Source organism: Vespa velutina, chromosome 17, assembly GCF_912470025.1.
Source record: "Vespa velutina chromosome 17, iVesVel2.1, whole genome shotgun sequence".
Lineage (NCBI taxonomy): Eukaryota > Metazoa > Arthropoda > Insecta > Hymenoptera > Vespidae > Vespa > Vespa velutina.
Window position 1 is genome coordinate 88,073 of NC_062204.1, and position 20,087 is coordinate 108,159.

Consider the following 20,087-nt stretch of genomic DNA (forward strand, 5'->3'; position numbering starts at 1 on the left):
GGTGACACTTCTTCAGTGACTTCTCGGGATAGCCCACTCTCGAACAGAATAGGGTAGGAGATGCTCGTACGCAATTTCCTATTTTTCCATTTTTCTTCTTTTTTTCCCATCACCACCAAACTCTCACTAATAATCCTGTTATTCTTCCATTCCCATCACATCTTACGGAACTAGTGCCAAGCCTAGTGTCACTGTGACTGAGCATCCCCGCTGTTTCCTATGGGCACAGCCGGCATAAACGTGATGATGCGTTCGTGCGAGGATGTTGGTCGTGGCTAAACCGCTCACTCTGGCCCGCCGACAGGAATTTTGGGTTTTTCCGAATCCGGTTACTTGACCGTGGTAGTTGCTGCTAGAAAATAGCTCCGCAGCGTAGGCCCGATTGGGCGAATCAGCATAGGTGCAGCCCACGGGTGCCCACCATTACTATGTACTGTCGAATTTGAAGACAATTCTACTAGTCGAGGGAAAATTATGCCAGTATGTCAAGAAACAATGGGACTGACGGACGTAGAAATATTCCAACTAGTTGAGGGACAGTTATGAGAGTGCCTCTCGATCCAATGCGATAGTCGGACTAGGAAACATATCGATTAGTCGAGGAAAAGTTATGTGAGTGACTTGTGAACCAATGCGATTTTGGGACTTGGAAATATAACAACTAGTCGATTGAAAGGTATGCGAGTGCCTCTCGTACCAATTCGACTGTAATAGCTGGAAACATTCGGACTAGTCAAAAGAAAGTTTTATGAGTACATATTCTACCGTTAGACCTAGAAATATTCTGACTGCTGGATGGAAAGCAATGAGGGTGCCTCTAGAATCAATACGACTGTCGGATATAGAAATATTCCGAATGGTCTTGGAAATGTTATATGAATGTACCACGAACCTATGCGATTGTCGTACTTAGCAATATTCATTCTGGTCTAGGGAAGGTTACGCGCGTGCCTCTCGAACCAATGCGAATGGCGGACATAGTTATGTTCCGAACTATCCTTTTCGTGGAAAAGATATGATAGTGCACCTCGATCCAATGCGATTTTTGGACTTATCAATATTCCGTCTAGTCGAAGTAAGGTCATGTGAGTACCTAAAGGAACAATGCGATTCGGACATGGAACTATTCCGGCTAGTCGAAAAAAAGATATGCGACTGCCTCACGAACCTAAGCGTCTGTCGTACTTGGACAAATATCTATTAGTCGTGGAAATGTTATACAAGTGCCTCTTGAACAAATACGGCTGTCGGATTTGGAAATATTCCGACTAATGGACGAACAGTTACGCGCGTACCTCTTGAAATAAACCGACTGTCGTACTTGGAAAATTCCTACTAGTTGAGGGAAAGTTATGCAAGTGCGTGTCGAAATAAAGCGACTGTCAGACTTGCTGATATTCCGAAAAGTCGAGGAAAAATTATGCGAGTAACTTGACAACCAATCCGAATTTCGGTCTAGTAAATATTGCGGCTAGTCGAAGGAAAGTTACTCGAGAGACTTTCGAACCAATGCGGCTGTCGGTCTTCTAGATATTCCGACTAGTAGAGAGAAAGTTATGCGACTACTTCTCAAACCAATGTGGCTGTCGGACTTGGAAATATTCCGACAAGTCGACGAATAATTATGCGAGTAACTTGTAAGCCAATACGACTACTGGACTTGGACATATTCCGACTAGTCTAGGGTAAGTTATGCCAGTACATCTCGATCCAATGCGGCTGTCGGACTTACAAACGTACCGACTAAGCAAAGGAACTCCATACGTGCAACTCTGAAACCAACACAGCTGACGAACATATAAATACTCCGACTAGTCATTCGAAAATTATGAGTGTGAGTCCAGATCCATTGCTACTGTCGAATTTGTAAGTACTACTAGTACACTACTTGTACACTACTAGTCGAGGGAAAATTATGCGAATGCCTCTCGAAACAATGACGCTCTGACTTGGAAATATTCCGTCTAGTCGAGGAAAAGTTATACGAGTGAGTTCTGAACCAATGCGACTTTCGGAATTTGATATATTCCGAGTAGTCGAAGGAGAGTTATGGTAGTGCCTCTCGAGTCAATGCGTCTGACGGACTAAGTACTATAGCACCTATTCGAAGGAATGTAATTCAAGTGAATTGGAAAGCAATACGATTGTCGAACTTGGAACTATTCCGTCTAATAGAGAGAAAGTTTTGCGAATGCCTCTTGGACCAATGCGTCAATCGGACTTGGTAATATTCCGACTAGTCGAGGATAATTGTACGAATGCTTCTCGAAACAAAGCGACAGTCGGACTTGGAAATATACCGACTTGCCGAGGAAAACTTACGCGATTGTCTTGCAAGCCAATGCGAATTTCGATCTTAGAAATATTCCGACTGGTCGAGGGAAATTTATGCGTGTGCCACTCGATCCAATGCGGCTATAGGACTTGGAAATATTACGACATGTCGATAGAAAGTTATGCGAGTGTCTGTCGAATCAATGCTACTATCGCATCTGGAAATATTCCGACTAGACGATGGAAACTTATGCGAGTGCCTCTTCAAGCAATGCGACTGCCGGACTTGGAAGTATTCCGACTTGCCAAGGGAACGTTATGCGCACGTATCTCGTTACAATGCGATTTTGAGACTATGACTAGTCGAGGAGAAGTTACACGAGTTTCTCTCGAAGACATGCAACACACGGACTTGGAAATATACCGACTAGTCGAGGAAAAGTTAAGCGAGGTCCTCTCGAACCAAAACGGTTGTCAGACTTGGAAATATTCCGACAATTCGAGCGAAAGTTATGCAGGTAATTCCCGAACCATTGCACCTGTCGGAGTTGGAAATATTCCGACTAGACGAGGGAAAGTTATGCGAGCGCCTCTCGTACCAATGCGGTTGTCGTACTGAGAAAAATTCTTCCTACCCGAGACTTAAGGAAACTTATAAAAGTGCCACTCAAACTGATGCGACTATCGGATTTGGGAAGTTTCCTTCTATTCGAGGAAGAGTTATGCGATTGACATGTGAACCAATGCGACTGTTGGAATTGGTAATAGTTCGACTGGTCGAGGAAATATTATGCGAGTGCCTCTCAAACCAGTGCGACTATCGGTCTTGTATATATTCCAACTAGTCGAGAGAAATTTAAGCGTGAATCTTGTCAACCAATTTAACTGTATGGCTTGAAAATATCCCTTCTAGGCGAGAGTGTTATACGAATTACTTGTGATCCAATGCAACTGTTGGGCTTAAAAATATTCCGACTGGTCGAGGGAGAAGTTATTCGAGTTGCTCTCGATCAAAATGCAGCTTTCGATCTTGGAAATATTCCGTCTGCTCGAGGGAAAGTTATGCGAGTGCCACTCGGTCTGATACAACTGTTGGACATGGAAGTATTCCGACTAGTCAATCGACAGTTATACTAGTGCCTCTCGAACCTTGCGGTTGTCGGACTTAGAAATATTCCGTCTAGTCGAGTAAAAGTTATGCGTGTGCCTCTCGGAACAATACGACTGTCGGCTTGGAAATGTTCCGAATAGTTGAGGAAATGGTATGCGTTAGCCTTTTGAGACAATGCCGCTGTCGGACTTGGATATATTTCGACTTGTGCAGGGAAAATAATGCGAATGACGTGTGAATCAGTGCGATTGTCGGTCTTAGAAATATTCCTACTAATCGATGGAATGTTATGCGAAGAACTCCATTACCAATGCTACTGTCGAACATAGACATATACCGACTACTCGAGTGAAAGTTGTGCGAGAAAATTCTAAACCAATGTGACTGTCGGAATTGGAAATATTGCGCCTAGTAGAGAGAAAGTTATGCGAGTTGATCTCCAACAAATGCGACTGCGTACTTAGAAATTTCCCGAACAATCGTGGTAATGATATGTGAGTGCCTCTCGAACCAATTGGACTGTCTGTCTTAGAAATATTCAGACTATTCGAGGAAAAGCTTTGCGAGTAAATATGAACCAATGCTACTGTCAGGCTTGGAAATATTCCAAACTACTCGATGGAAAGGAATATGAGGGCGTCTTAAAACAATGCAACTGTCATACTTGGAAATATTTCTACTAGTCGACGGAAATCTATGCAAGTGCCTCTCAAAACAAAGCGGTTGTTTAGCATGGAAATATTCCGACTAGTCGAAGGAATGTTATACAAATGTTCCTCAAACAAAAGTAACTGTTGGACTTGGAAATGTTCCGACTAGTCAAGTGAAAGTTATGCGAGTAATTTGTGAACCAATGTGGCTGTCGGACTTCGAAATATTCCGTGTAGTTGAAAGAAAGTTATGCGATTGAATAGCGAACAAATGCGATTGCCGTACTTAGAAATTACCCGATAAGTCGAGGGAATTTTATGAGAGTGAATCTCGAACCAATATCACAGTCGGACTTAGAATTATTCAGACTAATCGTGGGTAAGTTATGCGAGGACCTCTCGAAACAATGCGGGTGCTAGATTTGGAAATATTCCTACTAATCGAGGGAATGTTATGCGAATACATCCTTTAGAAGACTTAGCGACTGTCGGACCTAGATATATTCCTACTAGTCGAAGGAAATTGTTGCGATTGCCTCTCGAACAAAAACGGCTGTTGAAGTTGGAAATGTTCCGACTAGGCGAAGGAATGTTATACGAATGACCATCGAACCAAAGTAACTGTTGAACTTGGTAATGTTCCGAATAGTCGAGTGAAAGTTGTGCAAATAATTCGTTAACCAATGCGACTATCGGACTTGGAAATATTCCGAATTGTCGAGTTATGCGAATGTTTCTCGAAAAATGCAGCTGTCAAACATGAAAATATTCCTATATTATAGTCGAGAGAGGGTTTAGCGAGTAGCTCTCGGACCAAAACGAATCTCGGTCTAGGTACTATTCCGCCTAATCGAAGGAAAGTTATGCAAGTGACTTGGGAATCAATACGACTGACGGGTTTGGAAATATTCCGTCTAGTTAAGGGATATTTATGCGAGTGCCTGACTTACAAATGCGACTATCGGACTTGAAAATGTTCTGAAAAATTGAGAGAAAGATATGCGAGTGCCTCTCGAAACAATGCGATTTTCGTACTTGGACATATCGTGACTAGTCAAGCGAATCTTATGCGAGTGCCTTTCGAACCAATGTAGCTGTCGGACTTGGAAATATTCCGCCTAGACAAGGGAAAGTTATGCGAGTGAATCTCGAACAAATACGACTGTCGGAATTAGATATATTCCAACTAGTCACGGGAAAGTTATGCGAGTGCTTATTCAAACAATGCGGTTGTCGGACTTGGAAATATGTCAAAAAGTTCAGGGAAACTTATGCAAGTGACCTGTGAACAAATGTAACTGTTGTGCTTGCTAATATTTCAACTAGTCGAGGGAAACTTGTTCGAGTGCCAATCGGACAAATTCCGCTGATGGACTTGGATATATTCGGAACAGTCTATGGAAAGTTATGCAAGTCACTTGTGAACCAATGCGACTTTCGAACTTGGAAATATTTCCACTAGTCGAGGAAATTCATGCGAGAGTTACTCGAATCAAAATGGATGACACACTTGGAAATATTCCGACAAGTCGAAGGGAAGTTATGCGAGTCACTTGTGAACCAATGCGACTTTCGAACTTGGAAATATTTCCACTAGTCGAGGAAATTCATGCGAGAGTTACTCGAATCAAAATGGATGACACACTTGGAAATATTCCGACAAGTCGAAGGGAAGTTATGCGAGTGCTTCACAAACCAATGCAACTGTTAAGCTTGGAAATATTCCGACCAGTTGGGGGAAAGTTATGCGGACGTCTCTCGAACCAATTATGCTGTTGAACATGGAAATATTCCGTTTAGTAGGAATGTAATGCGAGTGCCACTCGAACCATAGCAAATGTCGGACTTAGATATATTTCAACTGGCCGAGGGAGCGTTATGCGAGTGTCTTTTGAACCAGTGCGGCTGTCGGACTTGGAAATATTCCGACTGGTCGAGAGAAAGATATGCGAGTGATTCTAGTACCAATACGAGGGTCGTACTTGAAAATATCTCGACCAGTCGAGGGGAAATTATGCGTTAGTCTCTCGAACAAATGCGTATGTCGTTCTTGGAAATATTCCGACTAGTGGAGAGAAAGTTATGCGAGTCATTCTCGAAACGAGGTAGCTGTTGTACTTGGACATATTACGAATACTCGAGGGAAAGTTGTGCGAGTGATTCTAGAACTATTCCAACGGTCAGACTTGGAAATATTTCCAATAGTCGGGGAAAGTTATGCCAGTATTTATCGATCAAATGCGGCTATCGGACTAGGAAATATTCCGTCTAGTTTAGGGAACTGTTTGCGAGTGGTAGACGAAACAAAGCGAATGTCGTACTTGGAATCATTCCGACTACACGAGGAAACGTTATTCGAGTGACATGTGAACCGAAGCAGCTGTTTTGGACAACCAAAAGCTGGAATTTAGAATTTTCCCGGTGGTCGAGGGAATGTTATGCGATTGCCTCTCGTTCAAATGCGGATGTAGGACTTGGAAATATTCTCGATAGTCGAGGAAAAGTTATCCGAGTAATTCTCGATCCAATGCGACTGTCGGGCTTGGAAATATTCTTACTAGACGAAAGAAAGTTAAGAGGGTGCCTCTCGAACCAATGCTGTTGTTGGACTTGAAAATATACCGAATAAACAAAGGAATATTATGCGAGTGTCTTGTGAAGCAATGCTGCTGTCGAGCTTGAAAATATTACGATTTGTCTAGGGAAACGTTATTCGAGTGTCTGGCGAACCATTGCAGCTATCGGACTTGGAAATATTCCAATGGGTCAAGGCAAAGGTATGGGAGTTATTCTGGAAAAAATACGGCGGGCGGTCTTGGAAATATTCCTTCAATTCGGTGAAAGTTATGCCAGTGCCTCTCGAACAAATGCAGCTGTCGGACTAGGAAATATTCCGACTAGTCGAGGGAAAGATATGCGAGTGACTCTAGAACCAATACGACGTTCGGACTTGGAAATATCCCAATTGATCGTGGGTAAGGTTATGCAAGAAACTCGCGAACCAATGCGTCTGTCGGGTTTTAAAATATTCCGACTAATATAGGGGAAGCTATGCGAGTGACTTGTGAACCAAAGCGACTTTCCTAATAGGAAGTATTCCGTCTAGCCGAGGAAAACTTATTCGAGTTACTCCAGAACCAATTCGACGGTCGGACTTGGAAATGTCCCTAATAATGGAAGGAAAGTTATGCGAGTTTGTTATAAACCAATCCGACTGTTGAGCTTGGAAATATTCCGACCAGTTGAGGGATATTTATGCTTGCGCCTCTCGAAACAATGCGCCTGTTGTATTTTGAAATATCCCGACTAGTCGAGAGGAAGCTATGTCAGTGACATGAGAACAGAAGCGACTGTCGTAATTGGAAGTATTCCGACTTGTCGAGGAAAAGTTATGCTTTTTACTCTAGAACCAATGCGGCGATCGGACTTGGAAATATCACATATAGTCGTGGAAAAGATATGGTGTGCCTAATAAACCAATACGACAGTTTGGCATGGAAATATTCCAACTAGTCGAAGGAAAGTTATGGTAGTGATGTGTATACCAGTGCGACTTTCGATCTTGGAAAAATTCCAACTATTCGAAGGTAAGTTGTTCTCACACTAATGCGACTGTCGGTTTTGAAAAAATTCCGGCTAATTGTCCGAAAATTATGGGAGAGTCCCTCAAACCAATGCGGCTTTCGGACGATGAAATATTCCGACTAAACGATGTAAAGTAATGGGAAAGACTATCGAACAAACGCGATTTTCGCACGTGGAAATATTTCTACTGAACGAGGAAAAGTTATAAGAGGGCCTCTCGAAAAAAAAACTGTGGCCGGACATGGAAATATTCCGACTAGTCGAAACAATGGTACTCGAGTGCCCTTCGAACCAAAAAAACTGCCGGACTTGAAAATAGTCGGACTATTCGAGAGATAGTTATACGAGAATCATCTGATCATTTGAGATTGTCGCCTTGGAAATATTCCGACTAGTCGCGAGAAAGTTATGCGAGTGGCTCTTGAAACAATGCGGCTGTTAGAATGGGAAATATATCAAAAAGTCGAGAGAATATTATGCGAATGCCTCTCTAACGAATGCTACTGTCGGACTTGAAAATAATCCAACTGGTCCAGGGAAAATTATGCGAACGCCTCTCGGACCAATCCAACTCTCGGACTTGGAAATATTCCGACAAGTCGAGGGAAAGATTTGCGAGTGCCACTTGAAAAGATGCGACTGTCGGACTTGGAAATATTCCGACTAGTCGACGGAAAGATATGCTAGTGATTTTCGATCCAATGCGGCTGCCGGTCATGAAAACATAACTACTAGTCGATGGAATTTTATGCGAGTGTTTCTCGGACCAATACCACTGCCGGGCTTGGAAATATCCTACCAGTTGAGGGAAAGTTACACGGGTGATTCTAGATTCAATGCGGCTGTAAGACTTGAAAATATTCCAACTATGGGAGGGAATGATATGCGAGTGCCTCTCGAAACAATGCAGCTGTCGGACTTGGAAATATTCCGATTTGTCGAGTGAAAATTTATGCGAATGTTTCTAGATCTAATGCGTCAGTCGGACTTGAAAATATTTTCAGAAAATTATACGACTGACTCTAGATCCAATGTGGCGTTCGGACATTAAAATATCTGGACTAGTCAAACAAAAGTTATACGAGTGTCTTGTGAACCAATGCGATTGTCGGGCTTGGAAATATTCCGACGAGTCGAAGGGAAGTTAAGCAGATGCCTCTCGTACCAATGCGGCTGTTGGACTTGGAAATATTCTGACAAGTCGATAGAAATTTATGCAAGTGTCTTGTGAACTAATGCGCCTGTCTGACTTGGAAATATTCCAAAAGATCGAGGGAAAGTTATTCGAGTGATTCTAAAACTAATCTGACGGTCGGACTTGGAAATATCTCGATTAGTCGATGGAGATTTGTTCAAGTTGATTCTCGAACCAATGCAGTAGTCGTACATAGAGACATTCCGACTAGTTGAGTGAAAGTTTTACGAGTGCCTCTCACACCAATACGGTTGACGGACTTGAAAATATCCCGATAAGTCGAGGGAAACTAATCCGAGTGCCTCCCAAAACAATGCGGCTGTCGGACTTGGAAATATTGCAACTAGTCAGAGTAAAGTTATGCGAGTGTCTCCCGAACCAATACGATCGTCGTAATTAAGAATATCCCAGCTAGTCGAAAAAAAATTATGCGAACGCCACTCGGCCCAATATGACTGTAGAACTTGGAAATATACCGCATAATCGAAAAATAGTATCTTAGTGCTTCTCGAAACAGTGCAGCTGTCTGACTTGGAAATATTCCGACCAGACGAGGGAAAGTTATGCGTGCGACATGTCAAGAAAAGCGACTGTCGGACTTGATAATATTCCGAGTAGTCTAGGAAAAGTTATGCGAGTGCCTCACGACCAATGAGGTTGTCAGAAATGGAAATATTCCAACTATTGGTGGGAATGTTATGCGAGTTCCTCTCGAAGCAATACGACTGTTGGACTTGAAAATATTCCGCCTAAACTTGGGAAAGCTATGCAAGTGCCTCTCGAAAGATTGTGGGTGTCGGACTTGGTAATATTCCAACTAATCCAGGAAAAGTTATGCGAAAAATTTGTCAAAGAATGTGCCTGCCTAACTTACAAATATCTCGACAAGTTAAGAATGAGTTCTGCGAATTATTTCAGATACAATGCGGCTATTGGACTTAAAAATATTCCGATCATCCGGGGAAATTTATGCGAGTAGCTCTCAAAACAATGCAGCTGTCGTTTTGGAAATATTCCGACTAGTCGAGTGAAAATAATGCGAGTAACTTTCGACCCTTTGCGACTGTCCTAATCGAAAATAACCCGACCAGTCGACGGAAAGTTTTGCGATTGCCTCTGGAACCAATGCGAATATCGGACTTGGAAATATTCCAACTAGTCGAGGGAAACTTATACGAGTTACGCTCGAACCAAAGCGGTTGTCGGACTAGGAATTATTCCGACAATTCGAGCGAAATTATGCGAGTAAATCCCACACCATTGAGCCTGTTGGAGTCGGAAATATTCGAACCAGACGAGGGAAAGTTATTCGAGCGCCTCCAGTGTCAAAGCAGTTGTCGTACTAAAAAATATCCTTCCTACCCGAGGGAAACTTTTGAGAGCGCCACTCAAACTGAAGCGTCTATCGGATTTGGAAAGGTTTCTTCTATTCGAAGAAGAGTTATGAGATAAACATGTGAACCAATGCGACTGTTGGAATTGGTAATATTTCGACTGGTCATAAAGAGGTTATGAGATTGTCTCTCGAAACAAAGCGTATGTCGAACTTGGAAATATTCCGACAAGTCGAGTAAAAGTTATGCAAGTACCTCTTGAAACAATGTGGCTGTCGGACTTGGAAATATTCCAACTAGTCCTGAGAAAGTTATTCGACTGCCTCTCGGATTAATACGAGTTTTGGACTAGGTAATATTTCGCCTAGACAAAGGAAAGTTATGTCAGTTCCTCTCAAACCAATGCGGCTGTCGGAATTTGTATTATTCCAACTAGTCGGCCGAAAGTTATGCGAGGGCCATTCGAAACAAAGCAATTGTCGGTTTTGGTAGTACTCCGACTAAACGAATTATAGTTATGCGAATGATTTGTGCACCAATGCTAATGTCGGGCTTGGAAATATTCCGACTAGTCGAAAGAATGTTGTACGAACGCACAACAAAACAATGGTGCTGTCGGACTTAAAATAATTATGACTATTCGAGGGAAATGTATGCAAGTGCCTTTCGAACAAATGCTTCTTTGGGACTTGTAAATATTCCAACTACACGAGGGAGAATTATGCGAGTGCCAATCGATCCAATGCGGCTGTCAGACCTGAAAATATTAGGACTAGTCGAGGAAAGTTACTTGACCGACTCACAAACCAAAGCAGATGTAGGTCTTGGAAAAATATCGGCTAGTCGAAGAAACGTTATGCAAATGCCTTGCGAAACAATGCAACTGTCGTGCTTGGAAATATCCCGACTAGTTGAGGGAAAGTTATGCAAGCTCCTTTCGATCGATGGTAGCCGGACATTGAAATATGCCGATTAGTAGAGAGAAAGTTATGCAAGTGTATCTCTAGCCAATGCGGATGACGGACCTGGAAATATTTCGTTTATTCGAGGAAAAATAATGCTATTGTATTTAAAAACAAATGCGAAAGTCACACTTAGAAATTACCTGACTTGTCAAGAGAATGTATGCAAGTGCCTCTCGTACCAATATAACTGTCGGACTTAGACGTATTCCGACTATTCGAGGAAAAGTTATTCGATTATCCCTCAAAAGAAAGCGACCTGCGGACTTGGAAGTTTTCCAATTAATCTTGAGGAAATCATGCGAGAAACTCTCGAACCAATGCGACTGTCGGTCTTGAAATGATTTCGACTAGTCAAGGGGTAGTAATGCGAGTGACTTTTGAGCCAATGCGACAGTCGGACTTGGAACTTTCCCGACTAGCCGAGGGAAAGTCATGCGAGTGGCTTGTGATCGAATACGACTTTTGCCTTAAAAATATTTCAACTAGTGGAGTTAAATTAATGCGAGTGACCTATGTACCAATACGATTCTCGGATTTAAAAATATTCCCACTATTCGAGGGAAAGTTATGAGATTTCTCCATTAACAATACTACTATCGGTCATAGATATGCTGGCTAGTCGAGGGAAAGTTATTCGCGTGCCCCTCGAAACAATGTGTCTGTTGGACATTGAAATATTCCGAATAGTCATTGGAATGTTATGCAAGTGCCTCTCGAACCAATATGACTATCGGACTTAGAAATAATCCGACTATTAGAGGGATAGTTATGCGAGTAACATGTTATTCATTTTGACTGTCTGGGTAGGAAGTATTTTGACCTAGTCGATGGAAAGTTATGCGAGGACTTCTAGATACAACGCGGGAGCCGCACCTGGAAATATTTCTACTAGTCACCGGAAAGTTATGCGTGTGACTTTTGAACCAATTTGACGATCTGACTTGAAAATATCCTGACTACTAGAGGGAAAGTAATGTAATGGTAAAATTATGGGAGTGCTTCTCGAACCTTTTCGACTGTCAGCCTTGGAAATATTACAACAATTCGAGAGAAAGTTATGCGCTTGATTCCCGAACCAATGCGATTGTCGGACTTGGAAATATTCCAACCGTTCGAGGAAAGTTATGTGAGTGCCTCTCGAACCAATACGGCTGCCGAACGTAAAAATGCTCCGACTAGTCAAGAGAAAGTTATGCGAGTCCCTCTCGGTCCAATGCGGCTGTCGGACTTGGAAATATTCCGACTAGTCGAGGGAAAGATATATGATAATCTCTCGAACCAATGCGACTGACGGACTTGGAAATATTTGGACTAGTCGGAAGAAAGTTATTCGAATGACTTGTGAACTAATGCGTCTCTCGGATATACAAATACAACAACTATACAAGGGAAAGTTATGCGAGTTCCTCTCAAACCAATATGACAGCAGATCTTAGACATATTCCGACTAAACGAGGGAATGTCATGCGAGTGCCACTCGAACCAATGCGACAGTCGCATTTGGGCATATTCTGACTAAACGAGGGAAATTTATGCAAGTACCTCTAGAACCAATGCGACTATCGGACTTGGAAACCTTCTGCATTGTCGAGGAAAAGTTTTGCGATGGGCTCCCCAACCATTGCGACTGTGAAACTTGGAAATATTCCGACTAGTCGAAGGAAAGATATATGATAATCTCCCGAATCAGTGCGAAAGTCGGGCTTGGAAATATTACGACTAGATAGATAGTTAGGCCCTTTCATTTAAAACATTTCACTACCTCAACATTTGTCCGATCATCTCACCGTCAATCCACCATTAATGAAAATATATCTGAGAGCTACTAATATCCTTCACAAATTATTATTACTATTACTTTTTTTTTTATAAACGTTTTTTTTCAGCTTAAATTCATATAATTAATTATGAAGGCGGCCCCTTAAAATCCATGATGGTTACCCTTGGAGAAAAATATTCCGGAGGTAAACTAGTTTCCCGTTCAGATCACCGAGTAGAGATTTTCCTAGGGGCGGTTAGCGTGATGCGGAGTGGCTCACGCATAACGTTGCTGAATACAGCTAGTGCGAATGTGAGGAGTGGATGCATCTCCGAAGTAGGGCAGCTTAGAAACGCAGAAACACTCCGGGCTTGTGCGCGATTTTCGTCCACGGCCGCTCACCGAGCAAACCCCCGCTGCGTTTATACTCCCGCACAAGAAGGGCTGCATCAGGTGGTAGCCAATCTTCGAGAGGCTATAATAGTTTTGGAATGGTGCGATATGAGTTTGCTGAGGCCATCTTCAATGGCCATGCAAACAAATGCCGCTGACGCTAAATCGCCCGCGATTAATTTATAGGAAAACAGCACAAGAACAACCACGATAAGTCCTTTCAGTTCGAATAATAGAATGGTCGAACAGAACCTAAGGTGCGGATCGATAATAACGTGACAGCGAACTCGATGTTATGCCTGCATGCTTTCCGTGAAAAACTCCCAGGGGGCGGAACTGACGCCCCCAATCCCTACAAATAGCAACAACCCGCAATAGCGACAAATGTACGCACGAAAAAGTACCCATACTACCGATAATAGAGCAAGACGCTGTGCAAAACAGCGCGGATACATCCCAGGAATTACCAAAAACAACCCAAGAAATAGGCTACGCCTCATCGACAACTCTCGAAGTGGACAACACACCTGAAACCAGCGATGCAATAGGCGCGGATCTTCAACTCAAGGCATCGCGGGTCACTTTTGCTGAACCCTTCGCATCCACACACGGTAACTAAATGAATTCAAGTAAGGCCCCCCTCACGTAAATCGTGCGTTCTCAAAAATTCATTTATAGCAGCTAAATATGGAACTTTCTAGAACGGTTACGGACAAAGTGCGCGAACTGACTAGTCAAAAGCGCTTAGACGTGCATCTTCTACAGGTGCCGTACGTTCAAAAGCAAGGGACAAGGTACAAGATTATAGGATTAGGCAACGGAACAAGAATTGTTGCCATTCGCGATGAAAGATCCTGGTCTGCGATTACGGTGACGAACCCAAATATCACGATGCAGTTTACCACACAGCTCAGCACTCCGCACTGCGTCGATACAGAAGTGCAAGCACCCGGCTCCTCCTACTTCGTCTCGCACTACTTTCAGTATAGCGACAAAATAGAGGAGCATCTTAGGCACTTGCAAACCGTTATTCGTGCCCAAATGGGAAAGAGAGTTTCATTATCACTGTACGCCAACGCACGATCTTTTCTCTGGTGCCTTTAGAGTACAGAGTATCGTTCTACGCTGCAGGTATAGAGCAAAGAAGAACAACGTGCCAAATTAGTTAGTTGGAGGAAGTTCGTTAGGGAACAGGGCAACGCGGAACCGTGGGTGTACGTTTACAAACAACAGGCGGGCAAACTATGTGCCAAAACGGTAATTAATACTCTTAAACGAGACGGAGAAAGACCACGAAAATCCAAGAAACGGCTGGACTCCTCCTCAATACGCATGTCCCGCACGACAGCGTATCCGAAGACACACCAGAACAGCGGGTCAGGTATCCATCAAGAAACGTTCTCGAAACGGCGGATGACCCTCTCTTCACGGAGGAAGAGGTCGCGCGTGTCATAAGTTTCCTCAAAAACGGCAATGCCCCGGATCTCATCGAGGTGTGTGTGCTCGAAATACCATTCGCCGTCATCCCATCCAAATTCGTAGACCTTTTCAACGAATGTTTTCAATGAGGTATATTCCTGTCTATTTGGAAGATAGCACTTTAAGAACACGCCTGAAGGGCGACAACATTGACACGTAAGACCCTGAGCCCTACCGACCGATATACCTTCTCTCCGTCAGAGGGAAGGTTCTGGAAAGGCTGCTTAAGCTGCGTCTAGCCGAATTCTCTCTCGCGCCGGGAAAAATATTAGACAAGCAGTTTAGGCTTGTTCAGGGAAGTTCCACAGAAGACGTAATCATAGAGATGCGTCGAATCGTTTCTGCCTCATCACGGATATATGTCATTCCATATTCGACATCTTGGAAGCCTTCAACAATGTTTGGTGGCCTCTAGTCCTCAAGGCACTCCAAGATCGGGACATGCCCAAGGAACGCCTTTAAAGTGATGACAAACAACTTCGCGGACCCTTAGGTCAAAATCGCCTTAGGAGAACATTAGGTTTCAAAGAAGGCCTCGGGAGGGTGCCAACAAGAATCGGTCCTCGGCCTCTTCTGCTGGAAACTCATGTTTGACCAGCTCCTCAGGATCCTGGAGGAATCCTCGAATGTCAATGCTATTGCGTACGCGGATGACCTACTTGTCATCGTAGATGGATACTCAAGGAAAGAAAACGAAAACAAAGGAAATCGCGGGGTAACAGCATCACCGGAGGGTGCACGTCGGCAAAATTGACAATCTCCGAACGTAAGACGGAAGAGATCGTCCTTAAGTGCAAGTGGATTAAAAGGAAACCCATCGGAAGAAGAGAAGGAAAACTTTCGGATAGATATCGGAAAACGGCGAAAGAAACCGACCTAGCGAACAGGTCTCCCACCATAAAAATATGGAACAATAATATTAAATTTAGGAATTCCATTAGATACCTCGGTGTATACTTCGATAAAGGGCTGGGGGTTACGACACACTGCCGTTACCTCAACAACAAGGTCGGCCCATTGTTCGCAAAGCTAGGTAATGAAAGCTAGGTTAGCAGCTAGGGAGTGAAAACTCCGCCAATGTCCCCTCCAAGCGATCTAGCGATGTGTGTTCACCCTTACGGTCTCGTACGTGGCAGTAGGATGGTTGGATCTCTGCAACGAAAGGCACCTCAAAAAGTTAAGCGCGACCCAGCAATCGGCCTTCATTTCGGTAACATCTGCGTACCGCACAACCGCGACGGAATCCCTGTGTGTCGTAGCGGCAAAGACACCGATTGATCACCAGTTATTGAAGAGTAAAAGACTATACAGTATTAGGAAAAACAGGAGCACCGAAATAGCGACGCGGAAACTGGAAGGCACGAAAAATAAGCGTGCGATGATAAGGTAGGTTGACGAAGAAATTTTCTGGGATTGGCAGTCCAGATGGGAGAACTCCTCAAAGGGAAGGACAACATACGCGTTATTCCCGAACATCAAGAATAAAATGGATGTCCGTTTCTTCTCTCCTAACAATTTCACAAGTCAGTTTATTGTAGGACACGAAGCCTTCAAAGACAAGCTGAAGTCGCTGGGCATCATCACGGAAGGAGCATGCGAATGTGGCGAGGAGGACACGGTTTCGCATCACATCATCGATTGTCTGGGATTCGAACCACAGAGAGTGGATCTGGAAGAAATTCTCCGTGAAACGGGTTGGCCAGAAGAAGCGAGACATCTTGACGATCAGCATGTGAGATAGATTAATGTCCACGCGCGTTCTTCTAATAAATGCTGACGGGCTACAGCTAGGACGCCGCTAGGTCGAGCGATGGGGCATACCTCCACGTGGTTCCCCGTAGGCATGTACCTTATGGTACTTGGCGAAATTGTCCTCCCGGTTCGTCCTCAGGGTCCTGGGATTTTTCCAGGTTCTGCACGGAAAGTGTAGTTTATCACCCAGGGTGCTAAAAAGCACCCATCATCATGTACGAAGGTACCATTCGAACGTCAAGAGGGGCTAGGAGGACGATATTTTGCTGCGTATGCCTGAATAGGCGAGGAAACATAGGTCAGGCTCCTTCGGGTTCCCACCTTCACAATATACCCTTACTATATACTGTCGGATTTGTAAATATTCCGACTAGTCGAGAGAAAATTATGCGAGTATGTCATGAAACAGTGCGACTGACGGACCTAGAAATATTCCGACTAGTTGAGGGAAAGTTATGAGAGTGCCTCTCGTTCCAATTCGACTGTAATAATTGGAATCATTCGGACTAGTACGAAGGTCTTACGATTCTACTGTTAAGACTAGAAAAATTATGACTGCTCGGTGGAAAGTAATGAGGCTGTCGGACATAGAAATATTCCAACTGGTCTTGGAAATGTTATGAGAATGCACCACGAACCTATGTGATTGACGAACTTAGCAACATTCATTCTGGTCTAGGGAAAGTTATGCGAGTGTCTCTCGAACCAATGCGAATGTCGGACATAGTTATGTTCCGACTAATCGTGGAAAAGATATGAGATTGCATCTCGATCCTTTGCGATTGTTGGACTTAACAATATTCCGGCTAGTCAAAGTAAGGTCATGTGAGTACCTAAAGGAACAATGCGACTGTCGGACATGGAAATACTCCGATTAGTCGAGGGAAAATTTTGCGAGTGCTTCTCAAACCAATGCGACTGCCGGAACAAGAAATATACCGACTAGTTGAGGGAAAGTTATGCGAATTCCTTGTGAAACAATGCGACTTTGGGACGTGGAAGCATTTTGACATGTCGACGGGAAAATATACGAGTGCCGTTCGAACCAATGCGACTGTCGGACTTGTAATTATTGCAATTTGCTGAGGGAATGTTATAGGCGTGCCACTCGAACCAATTCGAATGTCGGACTTGAAAATATAAAGACAAGTGGAGGGAAAGCTGAGCGAGTGTCTACTGAACCAATGCAACTTTGGTACTTGGAAATGTTTCTACGATATGTGGAAAAGAAATGCGAGTGCCGTTCGAACAAATGTGACTGTCAATCCTAGAAATATTCCGACTCTTCGTGGGAATTTTATGAGAGAGCCTCTCGAACCAATAAGATTGTCGTACGCAGAAATATTCTCTCGAGCAGAGGGAAAGTTATACGAGTGACTTGTGAACTAATGCGACTGTCGGATTAGGAACTATACCGACTAATCGTGGAAAATTTATGCTAGTGACTTGTTAACCAATGCGACTTGGGGACTTGGAAATGTTCCGACTAGTCGAGGGAAAGTTATGCGAGTGCCTCCAGAAATAATGCTACTGTCGGAACTAGGAATATTCCGACTACTCGACGGAAGTTGTGAGAGTGCCTCTCGGACCAATGCGACTGTCGGTCTTGGAAATATTCCGACAACTCGAGAGAATGTTATGCGAGAGACTAGTAAACAATCTCACATTCGGATATAGAAATATGCCGAATAGTCGATCAAAAGTTTGGGGAGTGTCACTTGAATCAATGCGACTTTCGGATTTGGAAGTATTCCGACTTGTCAAGGGAAAGTTTTACAAATGCCTCCCGAAGTAATGCGAATTTCAAACCTAGGATTCTTCCGACCAGTCGATGAACAGTTATACGAGTTTCTCTCGAACCAATGCGACTTACGGACTTGGAAATATTCCGAATAGTCGATAGAACATTATTCGAGTGACATATGAACTAATGAGATTTTCGGATATAGACATGTACCGACTAGACGAGGAAAAGTTATGCGAATTCCTCTCGAACCAATGTGACTGTCGGAACTAGAAATGTTCCGACTAGTCGACGGAATGTTGTGCGAGTTCTTCACGAACGAATGCGACAGTTAGACTTGCAAATGTTCCGAAGTTTGGATCGGAAGAAAGGCAATTGTTTCTCGAATCAATCCGACATTTGTACATGGAACTAGCCAACTATTTGAGGAAAAGTCCCTCACCAATTAACTCTACTGTTGCTCTTGGATATATTCCGATAAGTCGAAGTAATGTTATACAAGTGAATCTCGAAACAATGCTACCCACGGTACTAGAAATGTTCCGACTAGTCGACGAAAATTTGTGCCACTGCCTCTCGTCAAATTCTACTGTCGGCCTTGGAAATATTGCGACTAGTCGAGGGAAAGTTTTGGGAATGACTCTCAAACCAAAGCGACAGACGTACCTAGAAATATTCCCACTAATCGAGGAAAAGTTATGCGAGTGAATTGTGATCCAATAAGAATATTTGAAGTGGTAATATTCGGATTAGGCGAGGGAAAGTACGCGCGTGCTTCTCAGACCAATGCGACTATGACAAAGTTGTACAAATGCCTCTCGGAACAATGCGAATGTCAAACCTAGTAGTATTCCGACTAGTCGATGGAAAGTTATGCGAGTTCCTCTCGAACCAATGCTACTATCGGAACTAGAAATATTTCGTCTAGACGAGAGAAAATTGTTTAAGTTGCTATCGAATAAATGCGAATTTCGGGCTCGGAAACTTTGGAATAGTCGAGGAAAATTTGTGCGAGTGACTCCACATCTATTGCTGCTGTCGTACTCGGAATTATTGTGTTTAGTCGAGAGAAATGTATGCGAGAGTCTCTCGAACCAATGCGATTATCGAACTCGGAAATATTTCGCCTAAACAAGAGAAAGTTATGCGAGTGACTTTTGAACCAATGCGACTGTCAGGCTTGAAAATATTCTGATTTGTCAAACGTAAGTAATGCAAGTGCCTCTCGAACCAATGTGACTGCCGGACCTAGAAATATTCCGCTCTATATATAAAGTTATGCGAGTGAATCTCGAACGAATCCTACTGTCGGACTTGGAAATATTCCGACTTGTAGAAGGAAAGTTATGCAAGTAACTGTCGAACTAATGCGGCCGTCAAATTTGGAAATATTTCGACTAGTCGAGGGAAATTTATGCGATTGCCTCTCGAACCAATGAGGACCTCGGACTTGGAAATATTCCTACTAGTCGAGGGAAAGTTATAAGAGTGACTTTCGAACCAATGGAACTGTTTGATTTGGAAATATTCGTCTAGTCGAGAGAAAGTTATCCGAGTGTCCTGAGAAACAATACGACTGTCGGACTTGGAATTATTCCGACCAGTAGAGGGAAAGTTGTGCGAGTGCCGGTCGATCCAATGCGGCAGTCAGACTTGACAATATTTCAACTAGTGGAGGGAATTATATGCGAGAGATACTTGAACCATTGCGGTTGTCTGATTAGGTACTACTCCGAATAGTCGAGGTAAGGTTATTCGTGTGATTTTTTACCTAATGCGCCTGGAGTACCTGGAAGTATTGCTCCAAGTCGAGGTAAAGTTATGCTAGTACCTCTCGAGCCAATGC